The sequence below is a fragment of the Pongo abelii genome, chromosome 2 (assembly GCF_028885655.2).
Source record: "Pongo abelii isolate AG06213 chromosome 2, NHGRI_mPonAbe1-v2.0_pri, whole genome shotgun sequence".
In the NCBI taxonomy this organism is placed as follows: domain Eukaryota; kingdom Metazoa; phylum Chordata; class Mammalia; order Primates; family Hominidae; genus Pongo; species Pongo abelii.
Window position 1 is genome coordinate 18,082,601 of NC_085928.1, and position 21,141 is coordinate 18,103,741.

A 21,141-nucleotide genomic window follows, 5' to 3' on the forward strand; every position below is an offset into this window, starting at 1 on the left:
GCCTTTCACGGGCCTTTCCAGGGCCCTGCTTCCTGGACCCAGACTCTAGTTTGTATTATTAGTATTAAAGCCTATTAACCAGTATTAAAGGGGTTTTGGCAGGCTAATTTAGTAATGTAATTATTGCTTTTTCTAGAGATTTTTATTTATGTTTCATTCCACACCACTGTTTTATTAATGAAAATTTGAACTGCTATCTGCTAAATTAGTTTGCCTCTTACTCAGATAAGAATGTGTTTTAGAACTATTTCGAGAAGTGTTGATATAAAAATTATTTTATACTTTTTTTGAAATTCCAGACCTACCATTAAATACTTAGCACTTTGGTCCATGTAATTTTTACATTGTACGATATCTTGGAATTTTAACATACTCTTTTACAGTAAGACTTGTTAGGTCTAGTTACATTATGTTTGAGACAATAATAGACGAGTTTGTTGGGAACAGTTATAGTGTATTGAACAGAGTTTGTTAGGAACAGCTTTTATAGTGTATTGAACACTGGATTTAGATTGGGCAGATCTTGGTTTTCCATTTGTTAGCTATGTGGTTGTAAGTACATTTGTTCACTGGTTTTTGATTCATACAGAAGATATAGTTTGACTAATATGGTCAGGACATTATTGTGTGTTTACTTATTTAAAAATTGTGATTAAGTGCTTTGAAGGAAAAGGACTGGTTACTGTGAATACAGTAACAGGTGAAAACTATTTTAGATTGGATTGTTCTAGAGAAGGCATCTCTGAAGAAGTGAGGTTTAAGTTGAGACATAAAGGATAAAAAGGAAGGGATTAGGGATGGGGGTGGTAAAAGAATATTGTAAGGAAAGGGAACATCATGTGAAAAAGTCCTGAGGTGGCAAAATGCTTTGTGTATTCAATAAATTGAAAGAAGCCTAGTGTGACTGAAGGATTGTGAGCAAGTGAATAATGGCATGATATGAGAATGAAACTAGATCTTACAGGGTTTTGTAAAAGATGCTGAAGCCTTTAAAGAGTTTTAATCAGGGGAATGAGACACAAGTGTAATCCAAAGTGGGGAGTTGAATATAGGAGTCTCTAAAGGTTGAAAGAGTAGTCTGGTCTACAGAAATACATTTGAGAACCAACAGCTCTCAAATGGTAATAATTTGGATAAATACCATGTATTTAAAGATCTGGGAATGCATGAGATAATCTGGGGAGAGTATGGAGACAGAAGATAGAAGAGAAAGGCAGTCTAGGACCAAGCCTAGAAGAACCCCAACGTTTAGAAGCTGATAGGGAAGGAATTAGCATAGGAGGACCTCAAGTGAGCAGAGTTTTTTGGATGACCGAGGAAATATAATGGTTCTGAAATAGCAATAGGGAACAAGGAGGATGTGATTTTTTTTTTTTCTAACTAGATATAAACCTTTATTTCACAACTTTGTCATAATTCACCTTCTAAAAGACAGACTGGAGGACACAGCTGAAAACACTGGGAGGCCAGATGCTCGTGTCTTTCAAGCCAGAGCATAGCCGTGGTCACTCTAGGGCCCATGTGTTCTTGTGGCTCTCAGGCGTCATGGACCAGATACACCAGTACTGTCCAATCCCAGTTTTACTTAGAGCCACCTCCTTTTTTGGGGCCATTAGTCCTCATTTCATGCCAGATTTTCACTAGAAGCTCCCTGTTCTTCCAAAACAGTTTATGACCATAAGTAACATACCATAATCCAAAGAGAGCTCCCCCAGGATGCACTGCATGATAAAAAAATTTCCATCCCATGAACATTCCTGCTGTATCCATGGCCATAATGGCTTTTAGGGCATTCTCTGCTATGAATGTGAACATCTGAAGGGAAATAATGGCAAGCCTCCCTTCTGGGATCTTAGTGCAGACAGCTGCAAAGACCATCATGATGGTGCCAGATGCACCAAGTGATGGTCCCTATCTTCCTGTGGCAACTTTACACACATAACTGACACAATTGGAAATAACACCTGCAGATAATAACACTGCTCTTGATCCAGAATGTTCACTGTGCTGGAGGCGAAGCTCCACAAAACATAGATATTTGCTGCCATGTGAAATAAGGAGAAATGACTGAATGTTGACAGCAACATTGGAAAAGAAAGGGCTTTTGAGGCTGGATTAGATGTGAAATACCTGATCATTGTCCGCTGCAGAGAAGGTACTCTCTAAAACAGAATACAAAGACATTCATTTGCAGCTGTGATAACCTGTCACAGTCTGGTGGCCATCGCTTAGGTTATTCTACCACTTGTTAATCTCCTTTCTGAAGTCTCCTTTTTGTGATCTTATGCTATCCCAACCGTCAGCTTTTATATCATCAGAATAACTCTGGACCCTGGATTTCAGTGATTCATATTGCCAAATAGCAGCTGATCCAAATGCACAGCCTGTAAACCCAACAGTAAAAAATAAAGGTTTTATGAGAGTCCCTATAGGATACAGAGAAGGATAAAAGGCCGTTTCTTCCATAGGAGGAATCAAAGCACTTCTCTTGTATGCTTCACCACTTGTGCCTGTGTCTGATCTTTGAGGTTCAGCCTTCCTGGGTGCTTTTCTGAATCCACATTTTTGCTGAAGAAGCCAAACCTGCGTCTGAGCAGCTGTGGCGGGGCTAGGGCCGCAGTGAGTTCCTTGCAGCTGCGGCTGCCCACTGGCGGAAACCACGCCTGGTCGCTGCCCCAACCTCTCTCTGCCCAGCCTCACCATGCCATCTTCCCAGCCTCTGCCCCACCATGGCCTGCAAGGACATGGTTTTGAGATGTGTGGAGGAACTGAATAACATCAGCCTCTGTGAGATTTATTAAAGTAGCATATTTGGGGGAGTTATGTTTTCCATAAGGCTAGAAAGTGGAGTTTGCTGATCACAGAAGAGGTAGAGTTGAGGAGTTGATTCAGATGAGAGGGATGTGTAGAGTAGTAGGGGCATGAGTTAACAGTATTTCTGGTGGAGACTTAGGTAAACAAGGATATGAGGTGTTGATAGATTTAGGCCTTTTAATCTCTTGTAGGCTAGAGGGATCTATGGCCTTAGTGGCATAGTCTGGAAGGTTTCAAATAGTTTGTTGGGTAAAGGACGAGTTTCTCGTGAGGTAAATCTGTCTCAGCAGGTTCTAGTTATGGTATGATGAGGCTCCAGGCTGGCCTCTTCTTTTATCTATTAAGTAGTAATAATACCTCATTAATTGTTATTTAAATGGACAGTCACATAGTGATTAATAAAAGTTAAGACTAGATAAACATACAGCCTTTTACGAAATCTTTTAAATATACATCCCAGTCATGCTCTAGCCAAGTTATTTTCTTGTCACTCTTTTCTGTACTGAATATAACAATGCCTAATTGAAGAATAAACATTGACTATGAATGAGGCACTCAATTCATCTCTTTGCTGATTATACTCAATTTTAGAACTAAGGATAAATTATTCAAGAGATAGTTGCTGATTTTTTAGTTTGAAGTGTTCTGTAAGCATATTGGATTTTTTTTTTTAGAACTCAGTGACAGTAATACTTCTTTGGAAAGAATATCATTGAATATCTTTTTAGAACTTCAAGCAAATTTATCTTTAAAACATTTTATATGCTCAATGTAGATAATTTCGAAATTGCAGAGAGATACAAAAAAGAAAATAAAAATTTGCCTGTATTCTCACTATCTAGAGAAAACTGTTTACTTTTTGGTGTGTGTGTGTAGCATTTGTTTTCAAAATTGGGATCACAATATATAGCAATTTGTAGCTATATACTCTGCCTTTTCATGTAATCCTTATGTCATGAATATTTTCCTAAACCATGAAATATTCTTGGAAAATGTACTTTTAATGAGTGCTTAATAGTCTGTTCATTGTGAGTGTATCATAGTTTACCTAATGGTTCTCTGCTATTGGACATCTGGATTGGCTCTAATTTATTGATGTGGTAAATAATGCCTTAATGAATATCTGTGTAAATCAATTATTTTCTTCCAGTTTCTTTTTACTTTCTTTTGCCATATTCCTAGAAAGGGAAGTACTGGGTCAAAGAATAGGGCTTCATTTTTGTTGCTCCTGCTTTTTTTTTTTTTTTTTCTGAGACGGAGTCTTGCTCTGTCACCCAGGCTGGAGTGCTGTGGCGTGATCTTGGCTCACTGCGACCTCCACCTCCTGGGTTCAAGTGATTCTCCTGCCTCAGCCTCCTGAGTAGCTGGGATTACAGGCACGCACCACCACACCTGGCTAATTTTTTGGTATTTTTAGTAGAGACAGAGCTTCACCATGTTGGCCACACTGGTCTTGAACTCTTGACCTCAAGTGATCTGCCTGTCTTGGCCTCCCAAAGTGCTGGGATCACAGGCGTGAGCCACCGTGCCTGGCCGCTCCTGCTGCTTTTTTGTTTGTTTGTTTTTTTGGAAGTCTTGCCCTGTGGCTCAGACTGGACTGCAGTGGTGCGATCTCAGCTCACTGCAACCTCTGCCTTCTGGGTTCAAGCGATTCTCCTGCCTTAGCCTCCCGAGTAGCTGGGATTACAGGCGCATGCCACCACGCCTGCTAATTTTTTGTCCTGCTGCTTTTAAGGAAAATTATACTTCAAGATTTCATATTTAAAAATCAATGTGGGTCGGGCTCGGTGGCTCACTCCTGTAATCCTAGCACTTTGGGAGGCCAAGGTGGGTGGATCACTCGAGGTCAGGAGTTCAAGACCAGTGTGACTAACATGGTGAAGGCTGGTCTCTACTAAAAATACAAAAATTAGCCAGATGTGGTGGTGCGTGCCTGTAATCCCAGCTACTTGAGAGGCTGAGGCACAAGAATCACTTGAACCTGGGAGGTGGAGGTTGCAGTGAGCCAAGATTGCCCTCTAGCTTGGGCAACAGAGTGAGACTCCGTCTGAAACAAACAAACAAACAAAATTTGTGTGTGTGTGTGTGTGTGTGTGTGTGTGTGTATTTGGCGGTATAGCATTGCTTATTTCTCTGTTTGCAGCAGTGGTTTATTTTTGTGTGGATTTGCAGACCCCCTTGTGGTAATAAATCCTTACAGGTTCTCTTTGGCTTATATGTTGAGAACAACTACTATAGATTATAAACTACCTCAGTTCTCTCCTGTATCCTTTGTTTCACTGCTCTTGCTCCAGCAGATACCTTCTCATTGCCTCTAACAAGTAACTCTTTCTCCTTTATTCAGTGATTGTTTTTTCCTAACATCCCTTGCTTGATATTTGGGGAAAATTTTAAGGCTTTTAGAAAATCGTGTTTGAGAGCACCTGGTTTTATTGTATCGCTTGTTAGCCTTGAGTGTTTTTTTTTTTTTAGTATTTGCTGATTTATGAGATGAAATATGATAGGTGTATTTGGGGGTAGGAGGAATGTCTGAAATACATTTTCTTTCCCAATTTATGATTTAATAAGAGCTGGAAGGGGAAAAGTAAGCTATAAAACCCAGTATTTGACATTTTATCCTCTTAATCTGGCTACTGTCCATCATACTTTCAGAGCTGAAAGGGCTTTAAATTTCATATTTATTCAGTCCTTTCAGTTTACAGATAGGGAAACTAAGGCCTAAAAAGGACATTCCTTGACTTCCTCAAGGTCATAAGCCAAAGAGTGGTAGAAGTTTGGCCTGTTTTTTCATAACTTAGTGTGTTGGTTTTTCTACAAACATCTTCTGCCTCTCTGCCCCATGTGTCCCCCAACCTGCCTTTTAGGTTGACTAACTTTTAGGTGACTAATTTTTTTCTGTTTGGATGCCTGGTAGACTCTTTTTTATCCTTGAGTTTAACCACGGTACTTTGATCATCCTGAGTCAGTTCTTGCATACATTGTACCTTTTTGTCCTGCAGATATAGTGCTCTCAATTTCAAGGAAATTTTCTATTCATGTGTGGCATCTACTTAGGGAACAATAATTATCCTTATGTTGGATCATCTTTGTTCTTCATATTTGTTATCTTCTCCAGAATTACTTCAATCTCTTAAGTGATTCGCTCTGCATTCACTATTATGATTTCCTTTCTTCCCTGCCATTAATTTTTCACTGTATTTTTTTCTGTTCTTTGCTGTTTCTAGTTTATTAGATCTCTGATGTTTTGTACTGCTAAGAACAAACTGAGAACTGTTGTAGGCTAAAAAACAGCCCTCCAGAAGATATCTGTCACCCAGGCTCATTGCAACTTCCGCCTCCTGGGTTCAAGTGATTCTCATGCCTCAACCTCTCAAGTAGCTGGGGTTACAGGCACCCGCCACCATGCCCAGCTAAATTTTTGTATTTTTAGTAGAGATGGCCAGGCTGGTCTCAAACTACTGGTGTCAAGTGATCTGCCCGCCTCTGTCTCCCAAAGTACTGGGATTACAGACATGAGCCAGTACACCTGGCCCCCAGAAGAATCTTACTATCCATTAGCAGTCACTCCCCATCTCCTGACACACACTGCCTGCTTTAGATAACCAGGTAGATTAGTGAGTCTATCTTCTTTCTATAGATTTGCTTATTCTGAACATTTCATATGAACAGGATCATACAATATGCAGTCTTGTGTGACTGTTCACTTATTTTCAGTTTGTTAAATTCCTTCAAGATCTTTGTTTTTACATGCCTTCTGCCATTAATGTTATCACTTCCCACTCCATTGCTTCCCTCCTCCTCCTACTCTCTCACACATTTCAGAATTTCAGCTGAAATACCACTTTTTCGGAGGGATCTACCCTGATTGGATTCTAGATACTCCATTATGGACTTAATTGTACCCCACCATTCTCTTTTGTACCTCTTACTTCAGTTATTATCTAATGCAGCAGTTATTTGTATAAATAATATCTGCTTTTCTCATGAGGTAGGGAGTTTGTTGTTGTTTTGATAAATGCTTAGATGAACATATTCAGGCACTTTACCCAGTGGGAGGGGAAGGAGGTTTTCAGAGAAGAGAGATATGTGTACGTATGTTAACTATTAATGTAGCAATGAAAATGTAAGCTGAAAAAATAGGAAATTAGTAGTTAACTAGGCTTTATATGTATAGACTGGACAGGTACCATAAAGAATGTCAAAGAATGTCTATTATACTCTCCCAGAAATACCATGAATCTGGAATTGTTTTTTTTTTGAGACAGGGTCTTGATGTGTTGCCCAGGCTGGAGTGCAGTAGTGGCTCCAGTAGTGGAGAGCATACATGGCTCACTGCGGCCTTGACCTCCTGGGCTCAAGCAGTTCTCCCACCTCAGCCTTCCAAGTAGCTGGGACCACTGGTGTGTGCCACCATGCCTGGCTAATTAAAAAAAATTTTTTTTTGTAGAGACAGGATCTCACTATATTGCCCAGGCTGGTCTTGAACTCCTGGGCTCAAACAGCAGTCCTCTCACTTGGCCTCCCAAAGTGCTGGGATTATAGGTGTGAGCCGTTAAAACCTAAGACTGTTAGTGCTAGCTTAATTTTTGGAGTCCATTTATGTTGTTGGTTAGAATATTTGGAACATTTACCCTACCTGAAAAGTTGAATAAAACTGATATACTGTGTTTTAAATTTGGATTCATCAGTTCAGTTTTTCAAGCTCATTTGTAAATAATGGGGCGTATTGCCTACGTGGGTCACAATTTGTTTCAGGAACGTGATGCATCATCTGCTTTGATGGAGATCTTAATGAAATTGGCTGCTCTTGACCTCTGAGATTGACCATTTCTTCATCTTTTCATGGTACCTAGACTGTCAGGTACACTGTTCTCTTCTCCCTTAGTGTTTGCTTTACTCTTTAGTGGATATTGGAGATACCTAGGACAAAGGTTGGTGATGAGGGTGTGTGTATGTGTGTCTTAAGATGAGGGAAATAGTATTTTTCTTCTTGATTAAATTTAAGGGGCATCATGAAATTTAAGTAACACCTTAAGAGTAATAGGTCAGATGGCTTTCTGTTGATATTGCTGATCTATAAAGTTATTGCTAGCACTGTGTTTACCATATTAAGTATTAAAACCTTATATTCTGTGGGACTCTTCACATGGGTATTTAGTTTCAGTTTTTATAATGGAAATTGGTGAGAAAAAAGGATGTCTCTACAAATTTTTGTTTTGTAGTTAACTTTTATTATTACAATTTCATCTAGGATGCATGAAAGTACATGGAATTTAGGGGCAGTGTTGGACATAACCTTGGAGGGACCCAGCTCAGGAAAGTCTTCAGTGGAACCTTCGTCTTATTATTTGCATATATTCACATCAAACCCTTTTAAAGTTTCCACTGATTTTTTTTTTTTTTAATGAGTATGTGTTCAGTGCTTCTGCAGGTTGTAGAGGTATGGTATAAAAAAGAAATTCACCAGCAGTCAGAGCTAGCAGACTTGGGCTAGTCCTATCCTGGTATATCATTAAGTCAGGTAGTTAACAGTAGGAGATGCCAAAGACCATTTAAAAAAGGGCAGAGTTAGGCATGTACATATTTCCCAAGGATGAAAGTTCTGTTTCAAGGGAAATTGTTTCCTACTTTAATGTCCTTATCTACTTTTGACACTGCGAATAATGAGTAAGCAGTGTGGGAGACGCTCTGCTTTGGCATCGGATGTCCGAAGACATTCTTCCATGACCCACCAATAAGAGGATTAGTCTTATTTTATTTCTCAGGCAGTGATAAAGGAACCGAGTCCCAGTTGTAGACCCACTGTGAGTGCAGGATTATTCCAGTGGCTTTTATTTAATAGAGCCCAGTTAGCATCTCTTCTAGTAGAGCTTTGTGGGGAGAAAGAAATGCTAAGTGGACTGCTTTGTGAATTGACCCACTTAATCTGACAGTACTCTTCCGCCTTGAAGAGGTGGACTTGGACTTGCCCTGTTTGAATGGCATTGCCAGTTTCTCTAAAGGCCGGTCTTTTTTTCTTTTGTTTCTTTCTTTTCCTCTCTCTCTCTCTTTTGTGGGGAGAGGATTGGGAGGTGTTAAGCAAGTTTTTAGAGGGAGGAAGATAAGGCAAATACAAAAACCTATATGGATTTGATTATAAGTAACTGTAATCAGTTAGGACAATGTTATTTAATATATGCATACCTTGACAATATTGTGGGTTTGGTTCCAGACCACCACAATAAAGCACATCACACAATTTTTTTGGTTTCTTAGTGCATATAAAAGTTATGTTTGCACTATACTGTAGTTTATTAAGTGCAGTAGCATTATGTCTAAACAACCTTAATTAAAACATCCTTTATTGTTTAAAAATGCTAATAATCTGAGCCTTCAGCGAATAGTCATCTTTTTGCTGCTCAGTGTTGATGGCTATTGACTGATTAGGGTGGTGGTTGCTGAAGGTTAGGGTGGCTGTGCCAGTTGTTTAAAATGAGACAGCCATGAAGTTTGCTGGATTAATTGACTCTTCCTTTCACGAAGGATTTCTCTGTTGCATGAGATGCTGTTTGATAGCGTTATATTTGTTTTAGTTTTTAATAGAGATGGGTGTCTCACTGTGTTGTCCAGGCAGGACTCAAATTCTTAGACTCAAGTGATCATCTTACTTCTGCCTCCTGATTAGCTGGGACTACAGTAGCCAGCACCCCAGGCATTATAGCATTTTACCCGTAGTAGAACTTTCAAAATTGGAATCAGTCCTCTCAAACCCTGCTGCTGCTTTATCAGCTGAGATTATATCCTAAATCCTTTGTTCTCATTTCTGCAGTAGTCACAGCATATTCACCAGGAGTACATTCCATCTCAAGAAATCACTTTCTTTGTTCATTCATAAGAAGCAACTCCTCATCTGTTCAAGTTTGATCACAAGATTGCAGCAGTTCAGTCACATCTTCAGGCTCTGTTTCTAATTCTGGTTCTCTTGCTATTTCTACCACATCTGCACTGACTTCCTCCACTGAAGTTTTGAACTCCTCAAAATCATCCAGGAGGATTGGTATCATCTTCCAAACTCCTGTTCCTGTTCCTGTGAATCATGAATATTCTTTTTTTTTTTTGAGATGGAGTCTCACTCTGTCACCCAGGCTGGAGTGCCGTGGTGCAATCTCGGCTCACTGCAACCTCCGCGTTCAAGCAATTCTCTTGCCTCAGCCTCCCGAGTAGCTGGGATTACAGGTGCCCGCCACCATGCCCGGCTAATTTTTTTTTTTTTTTTATTTTTAGTAGAGACGGAGTTTCACCATCTTGGCCAGGCTGGTCTTGAACTCCTGATCTCGTGATCCACCCGCCTCGGCCTCCCAAAGTGCTGGGATTACAGGCGTGAGCCACCGCACCCAGTGAATCATGAATATTCTTAATGGCATCTGGAAGTTGTTTAGTGTAGTCGTCTTCATCAATGGTCTTAGCTAAATCTTCTGGATGACTTGCTGCAGCTTCTAAATCAGCACTTACTGCTTTGCCTTGTACTTTTATGGTATGGAGAGGGCATCTTTCCTCTGCTAGCTTCAAACTTGGCAGCTTCCTCACTTCTGTCGGCCTTCAGAGAATTGAAGAGAGTTCCGGCCTTGCTCTGGTTTAGGCTTTGGCTTAAGGAGATGTGGTTGGTTTGGTCTTCTATCCAGACCACTCAGACTTTCTCCGTATCGGCAATAAGGCTGTTTTACTTACTTGTCATTCATCTGTTTACTGGAGTAGCACTTTTAATTTCCTTCAAGAACTTTTCCTTTGTATTCACAACTTGGCTGTTTGGCACAACAAGCATAGCTTTCAGCCTATCTGGGCTTTTGACATATTTTCCTCACTAAGCTTAATTATTTCTAGCTTTTGATTTAAAGTGAGAGACAGGTGACTCTTCTCTCACTTGAACACTTAGAGGCCACTGTAGGCTTATTAATTGGCCTAATTTCAATATCGTTGTGTCTGGAATAAGGAGCAGGAGGGAGATGAGGAAACAGCTGGTTGGTGGAGCAGTCAGAGTATACACAATATTAATCTATTAAGTTTGCCTTCATTGATCACAGATCACCATAATGGGTATAATAATAGTGAAAAGTTTGAAGTACTGCAAAAATTACCAAAATGTGACACAGAGACATGAAGTGAGCACACGCTGTTGGAAAAGTGACACTGATAGACTTGGTTAACATGGGGTTACTATAAACCTTCAATTTGTAAAAAAACATAATTTCTGCAAAGCACAATAAAATGAGATATGCCTATATATTTTTCTCTTAGGCATGTTCCTTATTATATTAACTATAAACAGCATCATTACTAATGAAGTTGTAAACTAGAATTTAATCAGTATTTGAAAATGTATGGTGTCCCTTGCAGAAATGGAATTAATGACAGAACTTGTAGTTATTACCTGCTATTTTATTTTCCTTAGTTAATTTTAAGAGGTTCTTATAAAGTTGTTTGGAGGTACTCTATCTTCGCAACAGTTAAAATTGTAATATTTTAGGCATATCTCCTCCTCCTATTTTGTTATACAGAAAAGTTTTAGCTGATAAACAGATTGCATTCTAAAAGTTCATAAACTATTTTGGAACTTAGAAAGTATTTTTTCATAGTAAGTTTAGTAAATATGTAAATGCGAATAGGTTCCCAGGCTATCCTACAAAAGCCTAGTGAAGCCATAGTTAGCTCAAATATCTACATATTTACAGTGACACATAATAGAAAATAATATGGCAAGAATAGTAGTTAAACAACACCAAAACACTGTTAAGAATTAGTTTTGAAAAATTTTCTTGTATGTGTGATTGATACAGGGATTTAATCAGAGGGAGGTCAGGCGTAGAGACTTGTGGGAGTCTGGCAGGCCTTTCTGTGTCCTTTCAGGTACTTTATAGGTTGCTGGCATTTCTTTCTTTTGATATTGGTATACAGCAGAAATGCTATCTTTTTGCTTACCGGCTATGGTTAAGGTTGTATTTTAGGTTCTGAGTGGAATGAAAATGGTAGAAAAGAAATTGTTTTCTCAGGTAAAAAAGATAGGAAAGAACAATGGAAGATAGAGTAACCTAGGATGTGTGTTTGAAAAAGAAATTGAGATAGATTTCATTGACATACAAATAATGCAAGTTTAAGGGAATAGGGGTAGAGTATAACATGCAAATGATTCCTGATGGAGGAGAGCAAAGGTGTTGATGAAATGTTTTGGGTTAGCAATCCTTATGCTGGTCAGTAAGTGGTTTTGGACATCTTTGGAAGCTATGTAGAACTGGGAATGGAGAGTAGAATGCTACTTTGGTATTTTTATATGAACTGTTTCAGTATTGTTTTTTTATAACATGGTACAACAGCTCACCAAAAATATTTAAATAGCTTGATATACATTTGGAGTGTTTTTTGATGTATTAAACTATTATTAGGAAAATATATTTTTTGAATGTATGAAAAGTAAAAGTAAAATATTGTACTTCAGCTAATTCAACAAATGCCTAAAACTATTATGTGATGAGAGAGATTTGGTTTTTACATTCCTTTTTTTTGTTTGTTTATTGATTAGAAAAACCATGCTTCCTTTTTCAATTTCCAAAATGTTTCATATTTAGAAGAAACCAGTCCAAAAAGAAAATCAGGAAATGTTCCTTCTATTCCTACAAAAGTAGCACCTGTTGTTAGGCTATGTATTATTACTTAGTATTGTGATAAATCTGTTCAAGTGTTTAAATGTTTGCTATCTGTTCACTGATGTGATTTGCATCAAGAATTTCTGGCTCTCTTTTTACTCGTTTTAGATTATTTGTCTCTCAGGTAGCTTTGTATATCAGCAAAATGACACAGTTTTATATTTAAAGGTATTTTTGCAGTTTATATTAGAAGATGTAAAGACTCTTACTCAAAATGCGTGGTTATATTGGACTGAGTTATTTTTATGGATTTATTTTAGAATGTCAATTATTCAATTCACTTTCACTTTTATAAGTAGTGGAAAGTATACTAAACTTAGAAATTGGATGAGGCAATTTGGATGAGTACTGTAAGACTACAGTATAGTTTTTAATACTACACAGTCTAAACTGTAGTGTTATACTAAACTATAGTTTTTAATACTATACAGTCATTGCTGTTATACATGGGGCATTGGTTCCAGGACCACTGGGCACATCAAAATCTTTGCATACTCAAGTCCTGCACTTGGCCCTATGGAACCTCCGTATGTGGAAAGTTGGCCCTCTGTATATGTGGGTTTTACACCCTGTGAATACTGTACTTTTAATTTGTGTATAAGTGGACCTGCGCAGTTCAAACCCATATTGTTCAGGGGTCACCTGTATATAACCTTGAGCAATTTTACTTATTTTTTGAGTCTCAGTTCCGTTCTCCCTGATTTAGTACTGGTTCTTCCTCCTTTGTAGGACTGTTGCTTGGATCAAATGAGATAATGGGTCTAACTGTGCTTTTAAACTGTAAAGTGCTTCACAAATTTATTTGTGATGATGAGTGATGATGGTTTGGTGATCATGATTGGTCCTAAGGAAAACTGTCAAATATATAAATTTTATCTGCATTATCTTCTCAATCTGTTGAATTGACTTCACTCTTTTAAGAGGGTGATTGCAGGGTCCGAGGTCATCTCTGAGGAGGAAGTAGAGGTATTTATTTTGGTGACTTTTAGACTTTAGTTTCCAAAGTATAGTAGAAGCCTGTAGAAATTTGTCACTTATAAATGAACAAATATTTTTCAGACTGCTATCTGCATAGTCATAAAATGGGACGCCCCCAGTGTGTGATAACTGTAAGTGTTGCCCTCATGGATTGGATATTAGTTGTTAAATTGTAATTGATAAAGTATGTAGGACTGACTTAGAGTAAGCAGTAGTCTTCTGGGAGAAAGCAAACCCTGTCCTCTCTCCTCCCCTCCCTACTGTTTCAATTCAACAGCAATTTTTAATTTAATAACCTCCACTTTAAAGTGATTTAAAAATGTGTGTAAATTTGTATGCTGTGCTATGGAAAAAGCAGTTTGGATTAAGGAGTGCAGGTATCTTTGCATATTTCAGGAGAGGGCAGGGTTGGATAAGCTGTTACATTGGGGGCATTTGGGTTGTCAGAATGCAATATTGAGGATCAAAGGGATGTGTAGTAGGCCAAGAACAGACCTAATTGATTTAAAAAATATATTTACAGCACTGATCTGGTATTACTGTCACTAAAGATTACAGTAAAATATACCAGCTTTTTGAGATCTATTTTCTGGCTTTCTTCTGGCTGCTCAAGGTTGATGTTTCTAGAATGTGACCACTGACTGGATCAGTGAGTGAGTAATTGTATTTTTAAAAGTAATTATTTACTTCTTTAGTTTAAGTACTTACCATTTTCTCTTTTCATCCATGTATAGCATACTAATTCTTTGATAATCTGGTAACCTTCCTTCTTAAGAAAAATTTAAGTATAGTGTCTACCCTTGCCCTCCCAAATTGGACAGCTTGTAAATCAAACGGATAAGCATGTTTAAGAGTTAAAAATTCTAATGTAAATTCCTAAAAGCCGAAGATTTTTATGCGCATGCTGTAAGCCTTTTAGACGTGTATGGAAAATAAACCTATTTCTAAATTACGTCTTGAAATTATTTCAAGTGAGGAGTTAAGACCAAGTGAAATATTTATTCACTTTGGGTTTGGTTTGATTTTATACCAGTTCAGTGAAGTTAGAGAAAAGGAAAATACACTTGATTCCAGTTTATGGCTTACAAGTAAAATAATATTTAAGTTCAGACTGTTGAAAATTAGCATGTTTCTGATTTTAGGTTTATTGTTTGGTTTAAAGTAAAATTTGGTTTTGAGGTAAAACCAAGAAGTTAAAAATTGAGTCAATTAAAATTGGCTCAGAAGAAGTATGGATATTTCAAAGAAAAAATTGGGGTGGCTAATAGATATTGGCCTCAGCACCTTTTGTAAGATATTTGGAGTTTTAGGTTTTGCTGAACACAAGTTGGTTTCAGGGCCTAAATACCCATCTCTTATCTTTATGACATGGTCCTTAGCAAAGTAATGTAGTAGGACACGAGTTTTTCAGTAAATGGACAGGTCTGAATCCTGTGGGTTTGAGTTATTGAAGGGATTACTTTGAGCAAATTAACAAATCTTTTTGAACACCATAAATTTTCCCATTTGTTAAAATGAGTGTTCTGAGTATGTCATAGGCTTTTTGTAGGAATTAAATGGTATATTGTGGCTCTTCAAGTGTGGTAGCTGGACCTGCATTAAGAAGCATTTGAGGTGCTTATTAAAAATACAGTTTCTGGACCCCCACTTCAGAACTACTGACCTTTTGGGGGATATATTCTAGGGTCTTCATTTTAGTAAACTCCCAGGTGATTCTTATGCCCACTGTAAGTGGTGCTTGCAAACTGTAAACAGTTCTCAAGGAATATGCTTACATAAATTGAACTTAAGATCTCAGATTTGTCTCCTGTCCAGTTTTTGCCAATTGCTGCATGTTGATGCTCTAAAGAAACCAGAATTATTTGGAAAAGGGTTAGGAACAGAGTAAATTTCCCACCCATACCTAAATACACATGTGGGACATAGAGTCATTTGTTTTGGCTGCTTGTTGTCACCATGTTTTCAGTAAGCCCTCCATTCTGTTTTACTACTTGTAAGGCTTTTCTATATATATATCTTCTCCCCAGAAATTTATATCTGACCAATGGCAAGCATAGGAAGACACAAAAGCACTACTTAGGTTTAACATGAAGTAGTCAGTTCGCAAATCCTAACAATTCTGCTTGAATAATTCTTATAAATTCAATGGCAAACCTTTGCTGAGCATTTGCATTGTGCTGAACCTTGTGCACATGGGAAATGTAAATGATTCCAATAATGTCAAGTTTTTTTTTTTTGTTTTTTTTTGAGACAGAGTCTCACCCTGTCTCCTAGGCTGGAGTGCAATGGCGCGATCTTGGCTCACTGCAACCTCTGCCTCCCGGGTTCAAGCGATTCTCTTGCCTCAGCCTTCCAAGTAGCTTTTTGTACTTTTAGTAGAGACGGGGTTTCGCCATGTTGGCCAGGCTGCTCTCGAACTCCTGACCTCAGTTGATTTACCCACCTTGGCCTCCCAAAGTGCTGGAATTATAGGCGTGAGCCACCGCGCCCGACCAACATCTTTAATATATATATATTTTTTAAAACCTGGTTTCTTTGGATAAAGAGTTGAACTTCAGCTTAAGCTGAAAAATTTACAGTGGCCAGAGTTTCCTCTTCTGACAGTCTTATTCATACCTGAAGATAAGGTTCTTTTGGGTTCTTTTGAGTAATTTATGTAATCATATTTTTCAATAGTGTCATTGTTGTAAACATCCTTTAAAAATAGCTGTGTGTTATTTCTCTGCATGATAGAGAAATAACTGGCAGTGCCTTTCCCTCTGCTAATACTATTGTTAGACAGAAAATGTCATGAAAATGCTTTGTATCTTCTGTGTATTCATGGGTGGTGTGCTGATTTCTCTAGGCTTTTGTTGCAGACTTTTAATTTTCTGTTATTTCTATGTGGAGACTTCATTCTTGAGGTGAAGGAAAATTTTTATAGAGGCAGTCATTGCAGACTTAACTCTCCACAGCAAGGTCACCAGAGTATTTATTAGACTGTGGCATGACTTTTCTCAGTTTGTAGTACACCTTATTCATATTCTCTAAAAGCCCCTCAGTTACAAAGTGTCTCAGTTGTTGCTTTTTCTCAGCACTGGATTTTAAGAACTAGTCTCCTTAAAACAAGAAACATCAAATTAAATGCCTTTGTTAAATGAACAAAGTATGTTCAGCTTTGAGATTTATCATTTGAATAAAATTAGAGTGTCAGTGCCAGACACCTACCTACCTACTAAATATTTAAACATCCTTGAAGTGGACTTTTGGCTTTTGGATACTCCCTCCATACCTTGGATGGGTCCATGTCACTGTGTTCATCGCGGAGTGGATTGGTCTGAGGAGTGACTTGAGAAGACTTCAAAAAATATGACTACAAAATGTTGTTTACAGGTACAATTCTGTTTTTAAGAGATTGAGAACTAGGCTGTGTGTATTATTTTGGGATATGCCTAAACCGCCAAGGCTTTTGTAAAAATTGTATTCTAGACTGGATACAGTGGTTCACACCTGTAATCCCAGCACTCTGGGGAGGCTGAGGTAGGATGATTTTAGACTTAAGGCCAGGAGTTAGAGACCAACCTGGGCAACAAAGTGAGACCCTGTCTCTCCAAAAAATAAAAAAGTAAAAAATATTAGCGAGGCATGGTGGTTTGTGCCTCTAGTGTTAGCTACTTGGGAAGCTGAGGCAGGAGGATTGCTTGAGCCCAGGAGTTCAGTGTTACAGTGAGTGAGCTATGATCACATCATTGCACTCTAACCTGGACGACCCTGTCTCTTAAAAAAGAAAAAAATTATTCTGTATTTAACAGCCTTCAATAGAAAGTGATTGTTCTGTTGTATACCATCTTTTCATTGCGTCATGAGGAGTCTATTCTGGTTTATATATTTAAGATTTATCTATTATGGTAAAGAGTAGGGATTTAATGCTATGTTTTAATTATGTAGGGAATTTGTACAATGTGAGTGAAGTCCTCTGACAGGAGAGAGGGCCTGAAGCTGAACTAGTTCCTGCTGCTGTGCTGTTGTACCTTCAAGGTGGTTTCGAAGACCAATTTTATTATAATCGCTAGTGCCATATAATTAGTTTGGAAATTACTGTTTCATGTATGCTAGGAAATTTAGTACTGGGCAAAGTGGTTATTTTTTGTTTAAGCAGATTTGTTACAATTTCTAGTTTTTCTTGAGGATTTTGGTCTCTTGGAAGCAATGCTATGGTCTGAAATAGCCCAGTTTGTTGTAGCAAATATTAAGTTGTTTGGATGTCACAGAATCAACTGTTGTACGGTTTTATTTTTGATATGGTTTTGCTTTGGTATAAATTTCAAAACCTAATGTTGCCAAAGTGTCTCTGGGAATAGATGTTGATATTAAGGAGTACGTGGTTGAGGCCAGAAAACTGTAAAAGCCTGTTGATTTATTCTCTTACTTCCTATTACTCTGGAGCTGATCCTTTTACATTAAGTTATCAGAAACATTATCTTCTTTTTTTAAGAGGAAATGAGAAAAGAATATGAAGTTAGTAATAGTGGGAAGGTTTTAAATTACAGCAGAGGCAGCATGAGGCATGTGATGAGTTCTGCTACCTAAAGCTTTATGATAAATTAATCTATTATAGGTATTAATGTAGATGAAACAATGAATGGGATCGTTCTTTGTAAACAGTACAATTTTATACAGTTGTTATCTTATTACCAAGTTGGCTAATTCCAGTGCCAAATGGTAACGCGCTTTTCCTTGGCATGCTAGTTGCTGACTGACCCATGGCACTACTAATGTTCATGCCAAGTCATCCCCCATATTGCCCTGCCATTCTTTTCAGCTCTGCTATTTCAGATCTCTGATAGAACAGTCTGAAGAACGTGATAATTTCTGAATAAAAATTCTAGGATGCTTGAAGTCTACAGAAAGACTGAAGACCCATCGTTCCTAGTACCTAGATAGTACATATTAGTGGAGAATATAGTCTGTAATAATTCTTAGCAATTTCTCTAACTGTTTTAGACAGAGTAAAGTAGATCTTTTAATTACTGCTAAGGTAGTAAGTACTTTGTCTCTAGATGTGCAAAGGTGTGAAAGAATTGGTCCTTGTCAACATCAAATCTCAGCTTAAAATTAAGAGGCCTTAAGAATCTCTTTCAGCTATATTATCTGTAGGACCTGTTTTACCTTTCCACTCTGCTTTTAATATTTTAGCGGAATTGTCTTATTTGATGCTTTTTCCCATTTGCAAATTATGATGCTGGGATAGACATTCCTAGGCTCAGTGGCTGGAGTGAAGAGATGCTAAATCCCAGGGTTCTAGTGGATATCTTTCATAGCTGGTTTTCAAACCCTTGAAATGTTACCTTTTTTAAAAAGAAGTAGAACCTGTGGAGGCTTAGGGAACGTCATCACAAATGCTTTTATTGCTTAAGTTCTCTTACTGGAGCAAGGAAAATACAAAGGTGGGGCTCCTGTTTCCTTTATTGAAATATGGTTATGCAGTAGAAAAACATAATTTTTGGTTGGACCCCAGACAGTTTTTGTTTTCTGTTTTTCAGTTAATTAAAATTGTGGAATACAGTAGGCTTTTTGTGTTGCTGTTGTTGTTGGAAACGGTCTTGCTGTGTTGCCCAGGCTGGAATACAGTGGCATGATCTCAGCTCACTGCAGCCTCCCGCCTCCTGGGTTCAAGGGATTCTTGTGCCTCAGCCCCCCTTGTAGCTGGGATTACAGGTGTGCATCACTGTGTTTGGCTAATTTTTGTATTTTTAGTAGAGACGATGTTTTGCCATCTTGTACAGGCTGGTCTTGAACTGCTGGCCTTGAGTGATCCGCCCACCTCGGCCTCCCAAAGTGCTGGGATTACAGGTGTGAACTACCATGCCTGGCTATTTATTTATTTATTTAGAGACAGGGTCTTGCTTTGTCACCCAGGCCAAAATGCAGTGGCGCAGTCTTGGCTCACTGCAGCCTCGATCTCCTGGGCTCAAGGGATCCTCCCACTTCAGCCTCCTGAGTAGCTGGGACTACAGGCGTGTGCCACCACACTCGGCTACTGTTCTTAAAATCTATATTAGTTTATTAATGATCCTTTGTTTTGTGAGTTAGATGTGAGATTTTGCAAGCAACTTGTTCAGTGGAATTATTAATTCAGAGTCCTTGAAATCTTTTTTTGGTGTTACGATTTTGACTTGGATAACATAGGGAAGAGTCAGACTATGTTTGAAATAATGTATGCTTTTTATCTTCTCTTGAGACAATTGGATTATAAGAATGCGTTCAATACCTTAGATTTTAACCTTTCTGGATCTCTTCATTTAGAGTTTTAAGTTCAGAAGACTGTGATTCTGTTTTTAGGATTGCTAAGATACAGGTAAAGAAAAGTTATTTTACAAATGAGGGAGAGAATAACTTATGATAAGGTTTATAGTCAGCTTGAAAAGTTGTAGTTAAGTAGTTAAGATTAGCATAGATTTTTGGGGAGTGGGGCATGATAATTTAGAACTCAGATTAGATTAAACTAGGTTTTTAGCAAATATACCTAAGGTTTATTTTACTGAGGGATGAGACTTGAAGGGAGAGTTTGAAAGCTTTGAAAACTGCTTTTTTATATTGGCTTATGCTGGGGTTTGTGTGCATTTAAAGCATATATAATACTGCTGTAAATAAAAATGGTGGTGCTGACAAGATTTGAGTTCTTTCTTTTCACAAGTGGTTTTGGATTTGGGATGATTAAATCATGCCAGTTTGAGTGTTTTACCTTGGACCTAAAGACATAAATATTCAAGATGGCTGGCCATGATAAATATAGACTGCCTGTATTTCACCTGGCTATCTTATGAAGGAATCCCTCATTGCTTTTGAATCTGTCATGAATGCCATCTTTTTATTATTATTATTATACTTTAAGTTGTGGGTTACATGTGCAGAACGTGTAGTTTTGTTACATAGGTATACACGTGCCATGGTGGTTTGCTGCACCCATCAACCCATCATCTACATTAGGTATTTCTCCTAATGTTATGTCTCCCCTAGCCCCCCACCCCCCACGGACCCCAGTGTGTGATGTTCCCCTCCCTGTGTCCATGTGTTCTCATTGTTCAATTCCCACTTATGAGTGAGAACATGTGGTGTTTGGTTTTCTGAGCTTGTGATAGTTTGCTGAGAATGATGGAATGATGGTTTCCAGCTTCATCCATGTCCCTGCAAAGGACATGAACTCTCCTTTTTTATGGCGGCATAGTATTCCATGATGTATATGTGCCACATTTTCTTAATCCAGTCTATCATTGATGGACATTTGGGTTGGTTCCAACTCTTTGCTATTGTGAATAGTGCCACAGTAAATGTACGTGTGCATGTGTCTTCATAGTAGAATGATTTATAATCCTTTGGGAATATGCAGAGTAATGGGATGGCTGGGTCAAATGGTATTTCTGGTTCTAGATCCTTGAGGAATCGCTACACTGTCTTTCACAATGGTTGAACTAATTTACACTGCCACCAACAGTGTAAAAGTGTTCCTATTTTTCCACAACCTCTCCAGCATCTGTTGTTTCCTGACTTTTTAATGATCGCTATTCTAACTGGCATGAGATGGTATCTCATTGTGGTTCTGATTTGCATTTTTCTGATAACCAGTGATGATGAACATTTTTTCATATGTCTGTTGGCTGCATCAATGTCTTCTTTTGAGATGTGTCTGTTC

At 38.2% G+C, this 21,141-nt stretch overlaps 1 protein-coding gene and 1 pseudogene across 5 annotated transcripts in view; one reads left to right on the forward strand and one right to left on the reverse strand.

The window, feature by feature from the left end:
* Window positions 1–21,141, forward strand: part of GSK3B (glycogen synthase kinase 3 beta) — a 275,732-nt gene that overhangs the window by 65,359 nt on the left and 189,232 nt on the right. The gene's annotated exons all lie outside the window — the stretch shown is intronic.
* On the reverse strand, window positions 1,538–2,708 carry LOC100438700 (presenilin-associated rhomboid-like protein, mitochondrial; annotated as a pseudogene).